The sequence below is a fragment of the Somniosus microcephalus genome, chromosome 18 (genome assembly GCF_052327205.1).
Source record: "Somniosus microcephalus isolate GS21.2 chromosome 18, FLI_Smic_1.0, whole genome shotgun sequence".
Taxonomy (NCBI): domain Eukaryota; kingdom Metazoa; phylum Chordata; class Chondrichthyes; order Squaliformes; family Somniosidae; genus Somniosus; species Somniosus microcephalus.
In genome coordinates, this window is record NC_141004.1 from 8,499,804 (window position 1) to 8,516,483 (window position 16,680).

The 16,680-nt window shown below is 48.4% G+C and overlaps 1 long non-coding RNA gene across 2 annotated transcripts in view; it reads right to left on the minus strand.

The window, feature by feature from the left end:
* Positions 1-281: 281 nt before the first annotated feature.
* LOC147105005 (uncharacterized) overlaps positions 282-16,680 on the minus strand; it is a 77,851-nt gene continuing 61,452 nt past the window's right edge. The window contains exons 2-3 of one of the 2 annotated variants that reach the window (XR_015081667.1): positions 4,379-4,542; positions 282-1,406 (exon numbers count right to left, since the gene is read on the minus strand). This is a non-coding gene — a long non-coding RNA (uncharacterized LOC147105005). Of the gene's footprint in view, positions 1,407-4,378; positions 6,584-16,680 lie in introns of those variants that run through there. The other variant, XR_015081666.1, reaches the window with a different exon arrangement.

Genomic DNA, 16,680 nt, shown 5'->3' on the forward strand with positions numbered 1-16,680 from the left:
GGAAGGGGTCGATGGGGAGGGGATGAGGGAGGGAGGGGGCGAATGGAGGAAGGGAAGGAGGGGGCAATCGGGAGGGAGGAGGGGTAATTGGAGGAAGGGAGCAATTGGGAGGGAGAGGGCCAACTGGAAGAGGTGGTTAGTTAATCGGGAGGGGGCCGAGCGCAAACTGGCAATGGTGTTCAGGATTGCTGTGGATCCGGGAGGAGGAAGACAAGGGGGGAGATGGACTGTGTGAGAGAGAGAGAAGAAAAAAAGGCCAGGGAAATAAAATAAACAATTAGTGTGAGGCAGAGGATTTATTTGGAGGTATTCAATTTACACCAAAGAGCAACATCCACCACCTTAAACATTCACTCCCTCCACCACCGGCGCACTGTGGCTGCAGTGTGTACCATCTACAAGATGCACTGCAACAACTCGCCAAGGCTTCTTCGGCAGCGCCTCCCAAACCCGTGACTTCTTCCACCTAGAAGGACAAGGGCAGCAGGCGCATGGGAACACCACCACCTCCAAGTTCCCCTCCAAATCACACACCATCCTGGCTTGGAAATATATCGGCCGTTCCTTCGTCATCGCTGGGTCAAAATCCTGGAACTCCCTCCTTAACAGCACTGTGGGAGCACCTTCACCACACGGACTGCAGCGGTTCAAGAAGGCGGCTCACCACCACCTTCTCGAGGGCAATTAGGGATGGGCAATAAATGCCGGCCTTGCCAGCGACACCCACATTCCCGGAATGAATAAAAAGCAACCAGCTTGAGGGTCTCAATGAAGCTTTCAGTACTTGTAAAAATTCAGAAGGCTAGTCCGATGGCAATCCATTTTCCAGAGCTTACATTCTGAGCGGAGATGAATAGTACCTCCACCAAACACCAAAGCTTTACTGTCACAGATATGACTGTCTGTTCGCAAGGCAGAGTCTAACACGACAAAAATCTCAGCTGAGAAAGCATCGCTTACTGTGTACCTGTGAGAATCCATGAATAATTTATTGGCTAAATATGCAACAAGCACAACAAGAGGATTTGAGTGGAATGGGGAGCGAGGGATTCAACTGAGGAGTGCGCAACCCACCGCGTCTTAAAGTCACGGTGGCCCTATAATTGATCTTCCATTTCCCGTCAGTGGTGGAGTCGTTCTGCCGCAAGGGAGGGCTGTTTTTGTGCAGCGCCAGCCTGAACGGCTTTCGGGAAGGTTTCCTCTGGCCAGCACTCCGAGTGCAGTCGGAACCACGCTCGCTCTTCGAGCTTCGCTGCAAGAACCGACCAGAGGAGAGGTCGAGGGATTCATTCACGCCGTCGCCACTCGCCCCGGCCGCAGTAATTCTTCGCCCACGGGGATTTATGTGTCAGATAAAGAGTGGGTGTCCTTTCGGCTTCGACCTTCTCGGGTCCCTCGGGAAGGTGCTTTAAGGAAATAGAAGAAAATATCGACTTCAGATATAGTTACTGGTATTAGGTGCAAATACACCGCCCCCGCTCTGTAAATCCCCACACTCTGTAAATCCCCCCACTCTGTAAATACCCCCACTCTGTAAATACTCCCAATCTGTAAATACCCCCCAAACTATAAACACTCCCCAATCTGTAAATACCCCCCAATCTGTAAACACCCCCCAAACTATAAACACTCCCCAATCTGTAAATGCCCCAATCTGTAAATACCCCCCAATCTGTAAACACCCCCCAAACTATAAACACTCCCCAATCTGTAAATACCCCCAATCTGTAAATACCTCCAATCTGTAAATACCCCCAATCTGTAAATACCCCCAATCTGTAAACACTCCCCAATCTGTAAATACCCCCAATCTGTAAATACTCCCCAATCTGTAAATACTCCCCAATCTGTAAATACCCCCAATCTGTAAATACTCCCCAATCTGTAAATACTCCCCAATCTGTAAATACCCCCAATCTGTAAATACTCCCCAATCTGTAAACACTCCCCAATCTGTAAATACTCCCCAATCTGTAAATACTCCCCAATCTGTAAACACTCCCCAATCTGTAAATACCCCCAATCTGTAAATACCCCCAAACTGTAAATACCCCCAATCTGTAAATACTCCCCAATCTGTAAATACTCCCCAATCTGTAAATACTCCCCAATCTGTAAACACTCCCCAATCTGTAAATACCCCCAATCTGTAAATACCCCCAAACTGTAAATACCTCCAATCTGTAAATACCCCCAATCTGTAAATACCCCCAATCTGTAAATACTCCCCAATCTGTAAACACTCCCCAATCTGTAAACACTCCCCAATCTGTAAATACTCCCCAATCTGTAAACACTCCCCAATCTGTAAATACTCCCCAATCTGTAAATACTCTCCAATCTGTAAATACTCCCCAATCTATAAACACTCCCCAATCTGTAAATACCCCCAATCTGTAAATACCCCAATCTGTAAATACTCCCCAATCTGTAAATACTCCCCAATCTGTAAATACTCCCCAAACTGTAAATACCCACAATCTGTAAATACCCCCAATCTGTAAATACTCCCCAATCTGTAAATACTCCCCAATCTATAAACACTCCCCAATCTGTAAATACCCCCAAACTGTAAATACCCTCAATCTGTAAATACCCCCAATCTGTAAATACTCCCCAATCTGTAAACACTCCCCAATCTGTAAATACCCCCAATCTGTAAATACCCCCAATCTGTAAATACCCACAATCTGTAAATACCCACAATCTGTAAATACTCCCCAATCTGTAAACACTCCCCACTCTGTAAATATCCCCCAAACTATAAACACTCCCCAATCTGTAAATCCCCAATCTGTCAATATCCTCCCCTGTCATTGATTGCACCCAAATAGTAATTAACGCCTAGAATGTGCTCTGGGCAGGGGACTGGAGGCAAAAGCTTGGGTCATTTGAGAGGTATTTGGACAGTGTGAGGGGAGGACTGTCAGAAGAATGAGCTTGATGGGCCAAAGTTACCTGCGGAAAGCTGCCCCACCCCGTCCCAACCACTGCCCCCACCCTGTCCCATCCACTGCCCCACCCCGTCCCATCCGCTGCCCCCACCCCGTCCCATCCACTGCCCCCACCCCGTCCCATCCACTGCCCCCACCCCGTCCCATCCACTGCCCCCACCCCGTCCTTCGACTGTCCCCACCCCGTCCCATCCACTGCCCCCACCCCATCCATTGACTGTCCCCACCCCGTCCCATCCACTGCCCCCACCCCGTCCCATCCACTGCCCCCACCCCGTCCTTCGACTGTCCCCACCCCATCCCATCCACTGCCCCCACCCCATCCATTGACTGTCCCCACCCCGTCCCATCCACTGCCCCCACCCCGTCCCATCCACTGCCCCCGCCCCATCCCATCCGCTGCCCCCACCCCATCCCATCCGCTGCCCCCACCCCATCCCATCCACTGCCCCCACCCCGTCCCATCCGCTGCCCCCACCCCGTCCCATCCACTGCCCCCACCCCATCCCATCCGCTGCCTCTGTCAAGGGGCTAGTGAGGAGTTCTGTTTCCGGGTTTTATCACCTTCCTCATTCAGTCAATCTATCAGCTTAATCTAATTCAGCTATTGCCTAATTCTTGCACAGTTCTCGAGATCCCATCTATCACCTGATACCTCTTGTGGCTCAGCTCTCTCTGGGAACTTTGTTCTGCTCTTCAGTTATTCATCTCTGCCGCCCACTTTTATTTTGACAGGTTGAGTAAATCTGCACATTCACCTCTCCTCCCTGTATTGTTCTCTGCCTCTCCATGAATCAGTGATTACAGTCCTGCTCGTTGTGTCATCACCCATGCTGAAGGAGACAATGTCATTTCCATGCATTTTCCATTCTAGTACTGTACATTTCATTCATTTAAAAAAACTGGCATTTCATTCAGGCTAATAGGAACAGGAGGAGGCCATTCAGCCCCTCCAGCCTGTTCCACCATTCAATGAGATCATGGCTGATCTGTGACCTAACTCTATATACCCACCTTTGCACATATCCCTTAATACCTTTGGTTAACAAAAATCTTTCAATCGCAGAATTAAAATTAACAATTGATATAATATTCCCCTTTGATTCTTGTTCATTTCTTACTGTTACTCTGTTATGGGCAGGTGGTCAAAAGCTTGGTCAAAGAGGTAGGTTTTAAGCAGAGAAAGGTAGAGAGGCAGTGAGGCCCAGGCAGCTGAAAGCACGGCCACCAATGATGGAGCGATGGAAATCGGGGATGCACAAGAGGCCTGAATTGGAGGAGCGCAGAGATCTCGGAGGGTTGTGGAGCTGGACGAATAAACAGGTCAACATTTGCTTAAAGAACGAGCAGAGGGATGTTAAGCACGCGTTAAGTGTTGACCTGCTGATATCGCCCGCAGTCATCTCCGGGTTCTAGACACTCACTGCAGTCACCGATCATCCATAAACGCTGATATTGAGCAGTTGCACGGTTCTCGGTGAGAGTAGCCATACAGGAAATGCGAACGATTATTTATCCGCTCATTCAGAGATGGGCTTGCAGTAAAAATCTGTCAGAGCTGATCCTGAATGCGACTGGGAATGTTGTGCTGGAAAGGTTAACAAGGAACAAGAATGGAAGGTTCAGTCTCTGATATATGGAACTCAACTAGAAAGCTCTGTTGAACTGACAGCGAGTCTTACACTGAGCGTAGCCCTCAGGCCTTAGCAAGCACATTTAGAAATCTGAATATCAGTACGGCGTGGTGAAAGGATTTAAAATTAAATTCTCTATCTGCTCAACATAAAACCCCCTTCCTGATCTGATTCTGGGGCTAACCCTCAGAATGGAGCTGATTGAACAGCAACAACAACCTAGAGTCAGAGACATAACGGCACAGGAGGAGGCCATTCGGCCGATCGAGTCCGTGCCGGCTCTCTGTAGAGCAATCCAGTCAGTCCCATTCCCCCGCTCTATCCCCGGAACCCTGCAAGTTTATTTCCCTCAAGTGCCTATCCAGTCTCCCCTTGAAAACATTGAGGGGGAAAAATTGGGTCGCGCCCCCTTCGGGGCACTAACTTCGCCGGGGCGCTACTTTTAGTGCCCCCGCGCCCAAAATTCACCGGTAGCGCCCCAAGAGGGAGGCAGGGCGCTACTGGAAACGCCCCACCTCCCTTTTGGGGCGGTGCGAGTGAATAACTAGATAGCTAGTGAGTGTACTGCAGGCCTTCCTCCCCTTATTAAAGGGGAGGGGCCTTGCGCAGCGCGACCCGGGGTCCAGCTGGGCCACCAGGGATCGCAGGGCCGGCAAAAGAGCCCGGCACTCAAGAGAAGTGCCGGGCTCACGGAGCGCAGCCGGCACTCTGCGGGGGGGGGTGGGGGCTGCTCAGGAGGCCGAGGCCGGGGACGGCAACGGGGGCAGGTGCTGGCAGGCGGCCAGCAACAAAAATGGCCGCCTGGTACCTTCCCTTAAATTTGCGCCGCCCGGGCCGCAGGTAGGCCCCCCGACCCCATCGGACATAGCGTCCGGCGGTAAGTCAGGGGGCGCTACCGAAGATCACAGCCGGGGCGCCGCGGGGCGGTAACGGTTACCGCCGCCGCTAACCTCCCACTGAATTTCGCGGGAGGCGTTAGCGGCGCCACGCCCAGGTGCTAGTTGCTTTGCGCCCTGTTAGTGCCCTCGTTAGCGCCCATCAACCAAATTTTTCCCCCTGACTGTGTCCGATTCGACCACTTCCGTCGGCAGCGAGTTCCAGGTCATCACCACTCGCTGCGTAAAAAATGTTTTCCTCACATCCCCCCCTGTATCTCTTGCCCAAAACCTTAAATATGTGTCCCCTAGTCCTTGTACCATCAACTATTGGAAACAGCCTTTCCCCGTCTAGCTTATCCAACTTGTATTTATATAGCGCCTTTAACGTAGTAAAACATTCACAGAAGCGTTATCAAACAAAATTTAACACCGAGCCACATAAGGAGATATTAGGACAGGTTGGCCAAAGAGGTTGGTTTTAAGGAGCGTCTGATGGTGGGAGAGAGAGGCGGAGAGGTTTAGGGAGGGAATTCCAGAGCTTAGGGCCTCGGCAGCTGAAGACACGGCCACCAATGGTGGAGCGATGGAAATCGGGGATGCGCAAGAGGCCAGAATTGGAGGAGCGCAGAGATCTCGGAGGGCTGTGGGGCTGGAGGAGGTTCCAGAGACAGGGAGTGGAGGCCATGGAGGGGTTTGAACACAAGGATGAGAATTTTTAAATCGAAGCATTGCTGGACTGAGAGCCAGTGTCTTTCCTCTCTGGCACCGAGGTTCAAGCCCAGCACAGGCTGTGGAAGAATCCATTGTCTGCAAGAGTCAAATGCTGAATGAGCTTTGCCAGCCTCAGTCCTGTTCTGAGACAGCTTTGATCCACAGCATAAAACTACCCCTAATTTTGCAATCTCACTTAGAGAGGGCAGACACAGTGTAACAGCAGCTTTTTGTAAAGGACATAAGAAATAGGAGTTGGAGTTGACCATTTGACCCCTCGAGCCTGCTCCGCCAATCAATAAGATCATGGCTGATCTTCTACCTCATCTCCACTTTCCTGCACTATCCCCATATCCCATGATTCCCTTAATATCCAAAAATCTATCGATCTCTAACTTGAATCATTTTTATTTATTCACTTATGGGACCTGGGCGTTGCCGGCAAGGCCGGCATTTATTGCCCATCCCTAGCTGCCCTTGAGAAGGTGGTGGTGAGCCGCCTTCTTGAACCGCTGCAGTCAAGGTACTCCCACAGTGCTGGTAGGTAGGGAATTCCAGGATTTTTAACCCAGTGACGATAAAGGATCGGCTCAGTGTGTTCAGCCATTTCTTGATATCACGTGGAGTGAATCGAATTGGCTGAAGGCTGGCTTCTGTGACGGTGGGGAACCTCAGCAGGAGGCCGATATGGATCATCCACTTGGCACTTCTGGCTGAAGATGGTTGTAAACGCTTCAGCCTTGTCTTTTGCATTCACGTGCTGGGCTCCATCATCATTGAGGATGGGGATATTCATGGATCCTCCTCCTCCCGTTAGTTGTTTGATGGTCCACCACCATTCACGACTGGGTGTGGCAGGACTGCAGAGCTTTGATCTGATCCATTGATTGTGGGATCGCTTAGCCCTTTCTATAGCATGCTGCTTCCACTTTTTAGCATGCATGTAGTCCTGTGTTGGCACCTCATTTTTAGGTACACCTGGTGCTGCTTCCGTCATGCTCTTCTACACTACTTATTGAACCAGGGTTGGTCCCCAGGCTTGGCGGTAATGATAGAGTAAGGGATATGCCAGGCCATGAGGTTACAGATTGTTGTGGAATACAATTCTGCTGCTGATGGCCCACACGCCTCATTTTTGAGGTGCTAGATCTATCCCATTTAGCACAGTGGTAGTGCCACACAACACTGTCATGGACAGATGCATCTGCGACAGGTAGATTGGTGAGGACGAGGTCAAGTAGGTTTTTCCCTTGTGTTGGTTCTCTCACCACCTGTCGCAGGCCCAGACTGGCAGCTATGTCCTTCAGGACTCGGCCAGCTCGGTCAGTAGTGGTGCTACCGAGCCACTCTTGGTGATGGACATTGAAGTCCCCCACCCAGAGTACATTCGGTGCCCTTGCTACTCTCAGTGCTTCTTCCAAGTGGTGTTCAACATGGAGGAGTACTGATTCATCAACTGAGGGAGGGCGGTAGGTGGTAACTAGCAGGAGGTTTCCTTGCCACTGCTTGACCTGAAGCCATGAAAGGTATGATTCTGTGAGTATAACTATGTCAGGCTGTTGCTTGACTAGTCTGTGGGACAGCTCTCCCAATTTTGGCACAAGTCCCCAGATATTGGTGAGGAGGACTTTGCAGGGGTGACTGGGCTGGGTGTGCCGTTGCCATGTCCGTAGCCAATGCTGGTGCCAAGGTCGATGCCGGGTGGTCCGGCCGGTTTCATTCTTATTATTTTGTGTCGTAGTGGTTAGTTACAGCTGAGTGGCTTTGCTAGGCCATTTCAGAGGGCAACCACATTGCTGTGGGTCTGGAGTCACATATCGGCCAGACCAGGTAAGGGCAGCAGATTTCCTTCCCTAAAGGACATTAGTGAACCAGGTGGGTTTTTACAACAATCTGATAGTTTAATGGTCACCATTACTGATACCAGCTTTTTTTTAATATTCCAGATTTATTTAATCGACTGAATTTAAATTCCCCAGCTGTTGTGGTGGGATTTGAACTCACGTTCTACAGGATCATTAGTCCAGGCCTTGGGATTACTAGCCCAGTGACATTACCACTACACTACCATTCCCCAGAACAACGGAGCTTCCACAACCCTCTGGGGTAGAGAATTCCAAAGATTCACCACCCTCTGAGTGAAGAAATTCCTCCTCATCTCAGTCCTAAATGGCCGACCCCTTATTCTGAGACTGTGACCCCTGGTTCTAGACTCCCCGGCCAGGGGAAACATCCTCCTTGCATCTACCCTGTCAAGCTCTGTAAGAATTTTGTATGTTTCAATGAGATCACGTCTCATTCTTCTGAACTCCAGGGAATATAGGCCCAGTCTACTCAATCTGTCCTCACAGGACAATCCCCCCACCCCAGGAACCAGCCTGGTGAACCTTCGTTGCACTCCCTCTATAGCAAGTATATCCTTCCTTAGGGAAGGAGACCAAAACTGTGCACAATACTCCAGGTGTGGTCTCACCAGGGCCCTATATAATTGTAGTAAGACGTCTTTACTCTTATACTCAAATCCCCTTGTAATAAAGGCCAACATACCATTTGCTTTCCTAATTGCTTGCTGTACCTGCATGTTAACTTTCATGATTCGTGTACAAGGACACCCAGGTCCCTCTGAACACCAACATTTCCCAATCTCTCACCATTTAAAAAACACTCTGCTTTTCTATTTTTCCTACCAAAGTGGATAACTTCACATTTCTCCACATTATATTCCATTTGCCATGTTCTTGCCCATTCACTTAGCCTGTCTATATCCCCTTAAAGCCTCTGGGGCAGAGAATTCCAAAGATTCACAAACCTCTGAGTGAAGAAATTCTTCCTCATCTCAGTCTTCAATGGCCGACCCCTTATCCTGAGACTATGACCCCTGGTTCTAGACTCTCCAGCCAGGGGAAACAACCTCTCAGCATCTACCCTGTCGATCCCCTTCAGAATCTTGTATTTTTCAATGAGATCAATTCAATTCAATTTTATTTGCCATATGTAACTAGTACGATGGAATGCTTACTCCCCGTGGGGACACGTCAGCTATTCTTACAGCGCCGTGTTCAGAAAGTCAATTCCTCACCGTCGCCGGCTCCACGGTCCGACGGCCCGGGCCTGCTTCTCCCGCTTCCGGTCCGGCCTCTGGCCGCCATGCTCGGCTCCCCTCCTCCCAGTCGGAAAACTTCTCCGCTGAGGAGCAGCCGGCCTCTCATTCTTCTAAACTCCAGAGAGTATAGGCCCATTCTACACAGACAGACACAAAGGGCCGGATTTTCATTCAGGGGACGAGATGGAGGCGGGACAACAACGTTTGGGGTTGTTGCCCTGCCTCCATCGAGATGCGGCCAATCCACGTGATTTTAACTTGATTGACCTTGTTGAGCCCGCCCAGCGGGCTCAGCAGGCCAATTAAGGGCCACCCGGCAACAGGTGACATCACAGATTGATATTTCATCTGTCAAGAGGTTTTGACAGATGAAATATCAGCGATTCACAGCTCTTTGAAGCTGTCAAACACCAACAGTCTTACTTCTAACCTGAGTCCTTCTCCACAGACTCAGTTAGAAATCTCTCCTGCACAGAAAGCTGAAGGCTGTCACTTTTGACAGTTCACAGCCATTTGCTTTCTGTGCCGGTGAGATGAGGGACTCCCGAGACCTAAAGGAAGGAAGGCTGAAAAGGTAAGAAAAGGTCATTTAAACTTCTTTAAACACTTTAGACACACCAAACACACTTACCTTTGCACTCATGCACACATCACTCACCTGAACACCGACATCTCGACCCCTCCAAGTCCTTCATCCTGACGGTCCGCCTCCTCTAACTTGGTGTGGTTTGGAGCCGTCGGGAATCCCACACTTCAAACTTAAAAATAGGGATTAGGCTAAAAGCTGCCTGTTAATTACCTGTTAACAGGCAGTTAACTGGCACTAATCCCCTTCCCGCCTCGGGGAGGCGGGTCCCAGCACGGGTCGGGTACTGCCTCCTTTGAAACTGGCATGGAGGCAGGTTGGGGGCGGGATGGTGTCGTGACCCCCGATTTCAGGATTTTAACACCACCACCCCCCCGCCTTCAATCCCGCCTCCACGGCCCAATGAAAATCCTGCCCAAAATATTTCCCACCGAACACATAACACCCAGGCTGCGACATGAGGCGCGCTGCTCAGCTGCGGGTTTGGAGGAAGCACAGACGATCTCGCTGGATGCGTAGCCCCAACACAATGTCACAATTTCGCCCTCTAGCACACGTTTACTTTTAGTTTGGTCTCAGCACGCAGGCGATATTTGACTCTGGTAGGAGACGTTTTAGAAACAGAAAAATAGGAGCAGGAGTCGGCCATTCGGCCCTTCGAGCCTGCTCCGCCATTCAATATGATCATGGCTGATCCTCTATATCAATACCATATTCCCGCTCTCTCCCCATACCCCTTGATGCCTTTTGTGTCTAGAAATCTATCTATCTCCTTCTTAAATATATTCAGTGACTTGGCCTCCACAGCCTTCTGTGGTAGAGAATTCCACAGGTTCACCGCCCTCTGAGTGAAGAAATTTCTCCTCATTTCCGTCCTAAATGTCCTACCCCGTATCCTGAGACTGTGACCCCTCGTTCTAGACCCCCCCCCCAGCCAGGGGAAACCTCCTCCCTGCATCCAGTCTGTCTAGCCCTGTCAGAATTTTTTTTCAGTTTGTGTGAACTTCTGCATGGAGTGAAAGTTTTCTGGCCAGACCATTAAGAGTCATCACATAACAAACAGAAAATGCCAGAAACACCCAACAGGCCAGGCAGCATCCCTGGAGAGAGAAACAGAGTTAACATTTCAGGTCGATGACCCTTCGTCAGAACTGGAATAAGTTGGAGATGTAACAGGTTTGTAAGCAAGTGCGGGGCAGGGAAAGGGGGGAGGGGAGGAAAGAATGAAAGGGAAGGTCTGCGATAGCGTGGAGGGCAGGAGAGATTAAATGACAAAAGGGATGATGGTGCGAGGCGAAAGGAGAAGGTAATGGGACAAGTAAAGAAACAAAAGATGTGTCTAGAGGAGGTGTAAATGGCACTGGCAGATTCATCAACAGCTGTCATGTGAGAAAGAAAAAAGAAAAAAGTAAAATAAAGGAAAGAAAACACAGGCTGTAAAGTGCCTAATCAGAAGATGAGGGGCTGTTCCTCGAGCTTATGTTGAATTTTGTTGGAACAGTGTAAGAGGCCGAGGACAGAGAGATCAGAGTGGGAGTGGAGCGGAGAATTAAAGTGACCGTCGACCGGAAGCTCGGGGTCACGCTTGCGGACTGAACGGTGGTGTTTCGCAAAGTGGTCGCCCAATCTGCGTTTGGTCTCCCCAATGTAGAGGAGACCGCATCGTGAGCAGCGAATACAGTATACTAGATTGCAAGAAGTACAAGTAAATCGCTGAATTAACAACAGAAAATGCTGGAAAAACTCAGCAGGTCAGGCAACATCCGTGGAGAGAAATTTGAGTTGACGTTTCGGGTTGGACCCTTCTTCAAAACTGGAAAGAAAAGAAACTAGATCGGAGGCAGGGCTGCGATCGGACAAAAGAATAAAAGAAACAAAAGATGTAAAAGAGATTAGAAGCTAGACGAGATGGTAATAGGCTGGGATTAGGTGTAAAGTGTACTGGCAGGGCAAAAGATAGCTGCCAGGTGTGAGAGAGAAACAAAAGGAAAGGGGGGGGGGGAAAGGAGTGGAACAATTACAAGAGAAAATGAAATGGGGGCCGAGCTTATGATCTGAAATTGTTGAACTCGATATTGAGTCCGGAAGGCTGCAGACTGCCTAATCGGAAGATGAGGTGCTGTTCCTCGAGTTTACGTTGAGCTTCCGTGGAACAATACAAGAGGCCAAGGACGGTGAGGTCCGAGTGGGAATGGAGCGGTGAATTAAAATGACAGGCGACCGGAAGCTCGGGGTCACCCTTACGGACTGAACGGAGGTGTTCCGCAAAGCGGTCACCCAATCTGCGTTTGGTCTCCCCAATGTAGAGGAGACCGCATCGTGAGCAGCGAATACAGTATACTAGATTGCGAGAAGTACAAGTAAATCGCTGTTTCACCTGGAAGGGGAGTTTGGGGCCCTGGACAGTGGGAAGGGGGGAGGTATAGGGGCAGGTGTTACATCTCCTCCGCTTGCACGGGAAGGTGCCAGGCGAAGAGGAAGGGCTGTTTGGGGTGATAGAGGAGTGGACTAGGGTGTCTCGGAGGGAGCGGTCCCTGCGGAATGCTGAAAGGGGAGTAAATCGCTGTTTCACCTGGAAGGGGTGTTTGGGGCCCTGGACAGTGGGAAGGGGGGAGGGAAAAAGGTAGGTGTTGAATCTCCTGCCCTTGCAGGGGAAGGTGCCGTGGGTAGGGGAAGTGGGTGTTGGGGGTGATAGAGGAGTGGACCAGGGTGTCACGGAGGGAGCGGTCCCTTCGGAATGCTGAAAGGGGAGGTGAGGGGAAGATGTGTTTGGTGGTGGGATCACGTTGGAGGTGGCGGAAATTCAGGGCGAGAGCAGGAAATGGCACCGATGCAGTCATCAATGTATCATAGAAACATAGAAACATAGAAGATAGGAGCAGGAGTAGGCCATTCAATGAGATCATGGCTGATCATCCAAATTCAGTACCTGTCCCTGCTTTCTCCCCATATCCCTTGATCTCTTTAGCCTTAAGAAATATATCTAACTCCTTCTTGAATATATTTAATGAATTGGCCTCAACTGCCTTCTATGGTAGAGAATTCCACAGGTTCACCACTCTCTGGGTGAAGAAATTCCTCCTCATCTCTCTCCTAAATGGCTTACCCCTTATCTTTAGACTGTGACCCCTGGTTCTGGACTCCCCCGCCATCGGGAACATCCTTCCTGCATCTAGTCTGCCTAGTCCGGTTAGAATTTTATAAGTTTCAATGAGATCCCCTCTCATTCTTCTAAACTCCAGTGAGTATAAGCCCAATCGGCCCAATCTCTCCTCATACGTCATTCCTGCCATCCCAGGTATAAGAACATAAGAACATAAGAAATAGGAGCAGGAGTAGGCCAATCGGCCCCTCGAGCCTGCTCCGCCATTCAATAAGATCATGGCTGATCTGATCCTAACCGCCAATCTACTATCACAGAACCATCTCCTGAATCTAACAGAATTAGACACACGAAATAGGAGCAGGATCAGGCTACACGGCCCCTGGGCCCGCTCCGCTACCCACAGGGCCATGACCAATCCGAACCTAGACTCATGTCCAAATTCCTGCCCGCTCCCCGTAACCCTTAATTCCCTTTACTTCTAGGAAACTGTCTATTTCTGTTTTAAATTTATGTAATGGTGTAGCTTCTACAGCTTTTTGGGGCAGCATATTCCATGGACCTACCACCCTCTGAGTGAAGTAGTTCCTCCTCATCTCAGTTTTGAAAGAGCAGCCTCTTATTCTAAGACTATGCCCCCTAGTTCTAGTTTCACCCATCATCGGGAACATCCTCACCGCATCCACCCGATCCAACCCCTTCACAATCTTATATGTTTCAATAAGATCGCCTCTCATTCTTCTGAACTCCAATGAGTAGAGTCCCAATCTACTCAACCTCTCCTCATATGTCCATCCCCTCATCCCCGGGATTAACCAAGTGAACCTTCTTTGTACTGACTCGAGAGCAAGTATGTCTTTTCTTAAGTATGGACACCAAAACTGTATGCAATATTCCGGGTGCGATCTCACCAATACCTTGTACAACTGAAGCAATACCTCCCTATTTTTATATTCTATCCCCCTAGCAATGAAAGCCAACATTCCATTGGCCTTCTTAATCACTTGCTGCACCTGCATACTAACCTTTTGAGTTTCGTACACCAGGACCCCCAGATCCCTTTGTACTTCAGTACTTTCCAGTTTCTTGTCATTAAGGTAATAACTTGCTCTACGATTTTTCCTGCCAAAGTGCATAACCTCACACTTTCCAGTATTGTATTCCATCTGCCAAATCTCTGCCCACTTACTTAGCCTGTCTATGTCCCCTTGCAGGTTTTTTATGTCCTCCTCACTCACTACTTTCCCTCCCATCTTAGTATCATCTGCAAACTTTGATATGTTACACTCGGTCCCCTCCTCCAAATCGTTAATATAGATTGTAAAGAGTTGGGGCCCCAGCACTGACCCCTGTGGAACACCACTAGTTACTGATTGCCAGTCCGAGAATGAACCATTTATCCCAACTCTCTGCTTTCTGTTAGATAGCCAATCCTCTATCCATGCCAGAATATTACCCCCAATCCCATGATTTTTATTTAAGCAATAATCTTTTGTGTGGCACCTTGTCAAATGCCTTTTGGAAGTCTAAATACACTACGTCCACTGGTTCCCCTTTATCCACCCTATATGTTACTTCCTCAAAGAACTCCAGCAAATTTGTCAAACATGATTTCCCCTTCATAAAACCATGCTGACTTTGTCCTATTAAATTATGATTATCCAAATGTCCTGTTACTGTCTCCTTAATAATGGACTCCAATATTTTACCTACCACAGATGTTAGGCTAACCGGTCTATAGTTTCCAGCCTTCTGTCTACTGCCCTTTTTAAATAAGGGCGTTACATTAGCAGTTTTCCAGTCTGCCAGGACCTTTGCTGATTCCAGGGAGTTTTGGAAAATTATTACCAATGCATCCACAATCCCTACCGCCACTTCCCTGAAGACCCTAGGATGTAAGCCATCAGGTCCAGGTGATTTATCTGCCTTGAGTCCCATTATTTTACCGAGTACCACTTCCTTAGTGATTTTGATCGTGTTTAGCTCCTCCCCCCCATAGCCCCCTGTTTGTCCAGTGTTGGGATATTCTTAGTGTCTTCTACTGTAAAGACTGATACAAAATATTCATTCAGTGTTTTTGCCATCTCCATATTTCCCACCATTAATTTCCCGGTCTCATCCTCTAAGGGACCAACATTTACTTTAGCCACCCTTTTTCTTTTTATATAACTATAAAAACTCTTACTATCTGTTTTTATATTTTTTGCTAATTTACTTTCATAATCTATCTTCCCTTTCTTAATCAATCTTTTTGTTACCTTTTGCTGTCTTTTAAAGTTTTCCCAATCCTCTATCCTCCCACTAGATTTGGCTACCTTATATGCCCTTGTTGTTAGTCGAACACTATCCTTAATTTCTTTACTTAGCCACGGATGGCTGTCTTTTCTTTTACACCCTTTTCTTCTCAGTGGAATATATTTTTTTTGGAAGTTGTAAAATAACTCCTTAAATGTACACCACTGATCATGTATCGTCTTACCCTTTAATCTATTTTCCCAATCCACTCTACTCAATTCCGCTCTCATACCTTCATAGTCTCCTTTATTCAAGCTTAGCACGCTTGTTTGAGATCCAACCTCCTCACCCTCTAATTGAATATGGAATTCAACCATGTTATGGTCACTCATTCCAAGGGGATCCTTTACTAGGACATTTTTAATTAATCCTGTCTCGTTACACAGGACCAGATCTAAGGTTGCTTGCCCCCCTGGTCGGTTCAGTTACATACTGCTCAAGAAACCCATCCCTAATACACTCAATGAACTCATCCTCAAGGCAGCCCTGCCCAATTTGATTTGTCCAATTAATATGATAGTTAAAATCCCCCATAATTATAGATGTTCCCTTATTACAAGCCTCAACTATTTCCTGATTGATACTCCGTCCAACAGAGTTGCAACTGTTCGGAGGCCTATAGACTACGCCCACTAGTGTTTTTTGCCCCTTATTATTCCTTACCTCCACCCAAACTGTTTCATTATCCTGATCTTTTGACCCAATATCATTTCTCTGTATTACAGTGATTCCTTCCTTTATTAACATAGCCACCCCACCTCCCCTTCCTTCCTGCCTGTCATTCCTAATTGTTAAATAACCTGGTATGTTTAATTCCCAGGCATTGTCACCCTGCAGCCATGTTTCTGTATTGGCCACAAGATCATACCCATATGTAGTTATTTGTGCCATTAACTCGTCTATTTTGTTACGAATGCTACGTGCATTCAGATAGAGAACTTTCAAATATGTTTTGTGACACTTAGTTCCTGCTTTTGCCCTTTTTATTACTTTACCTTTTACTCCATACCTTCTGCCCCTTCCTGACACACTCTAGTTTTTAATTTCCCCACTGCTACCTAAGTCTATGACCTTCTCTGTTGTCATTTTTATTATTTGCTCTCTAGGAACCTCCCCCCAACTAGTTAGTTTAAAGCCCTCTCTACAGCCCTAGTTATATGATCCGCCAGGACTCTAGTCCCAGCACTGGCCAAGTGAAGCCCGTCCCAACAGAACAGCTCCCTCCTGCCCCAGTACTGGTGCCAGTGTCCCAGGAAGCAAAACCCATTTCTCCCACACCAGTCTTTGAGCCACGCATTTAACTCTCTAATTTTATTTGTCCTAGCCAAATTCGCTCGTGGCTCAGGTAATAATCCAGAGATTATTACCCTTGAGGTTCTGTTTTTTAATTCAACCCCTAGCTGCTCATACTCCTTT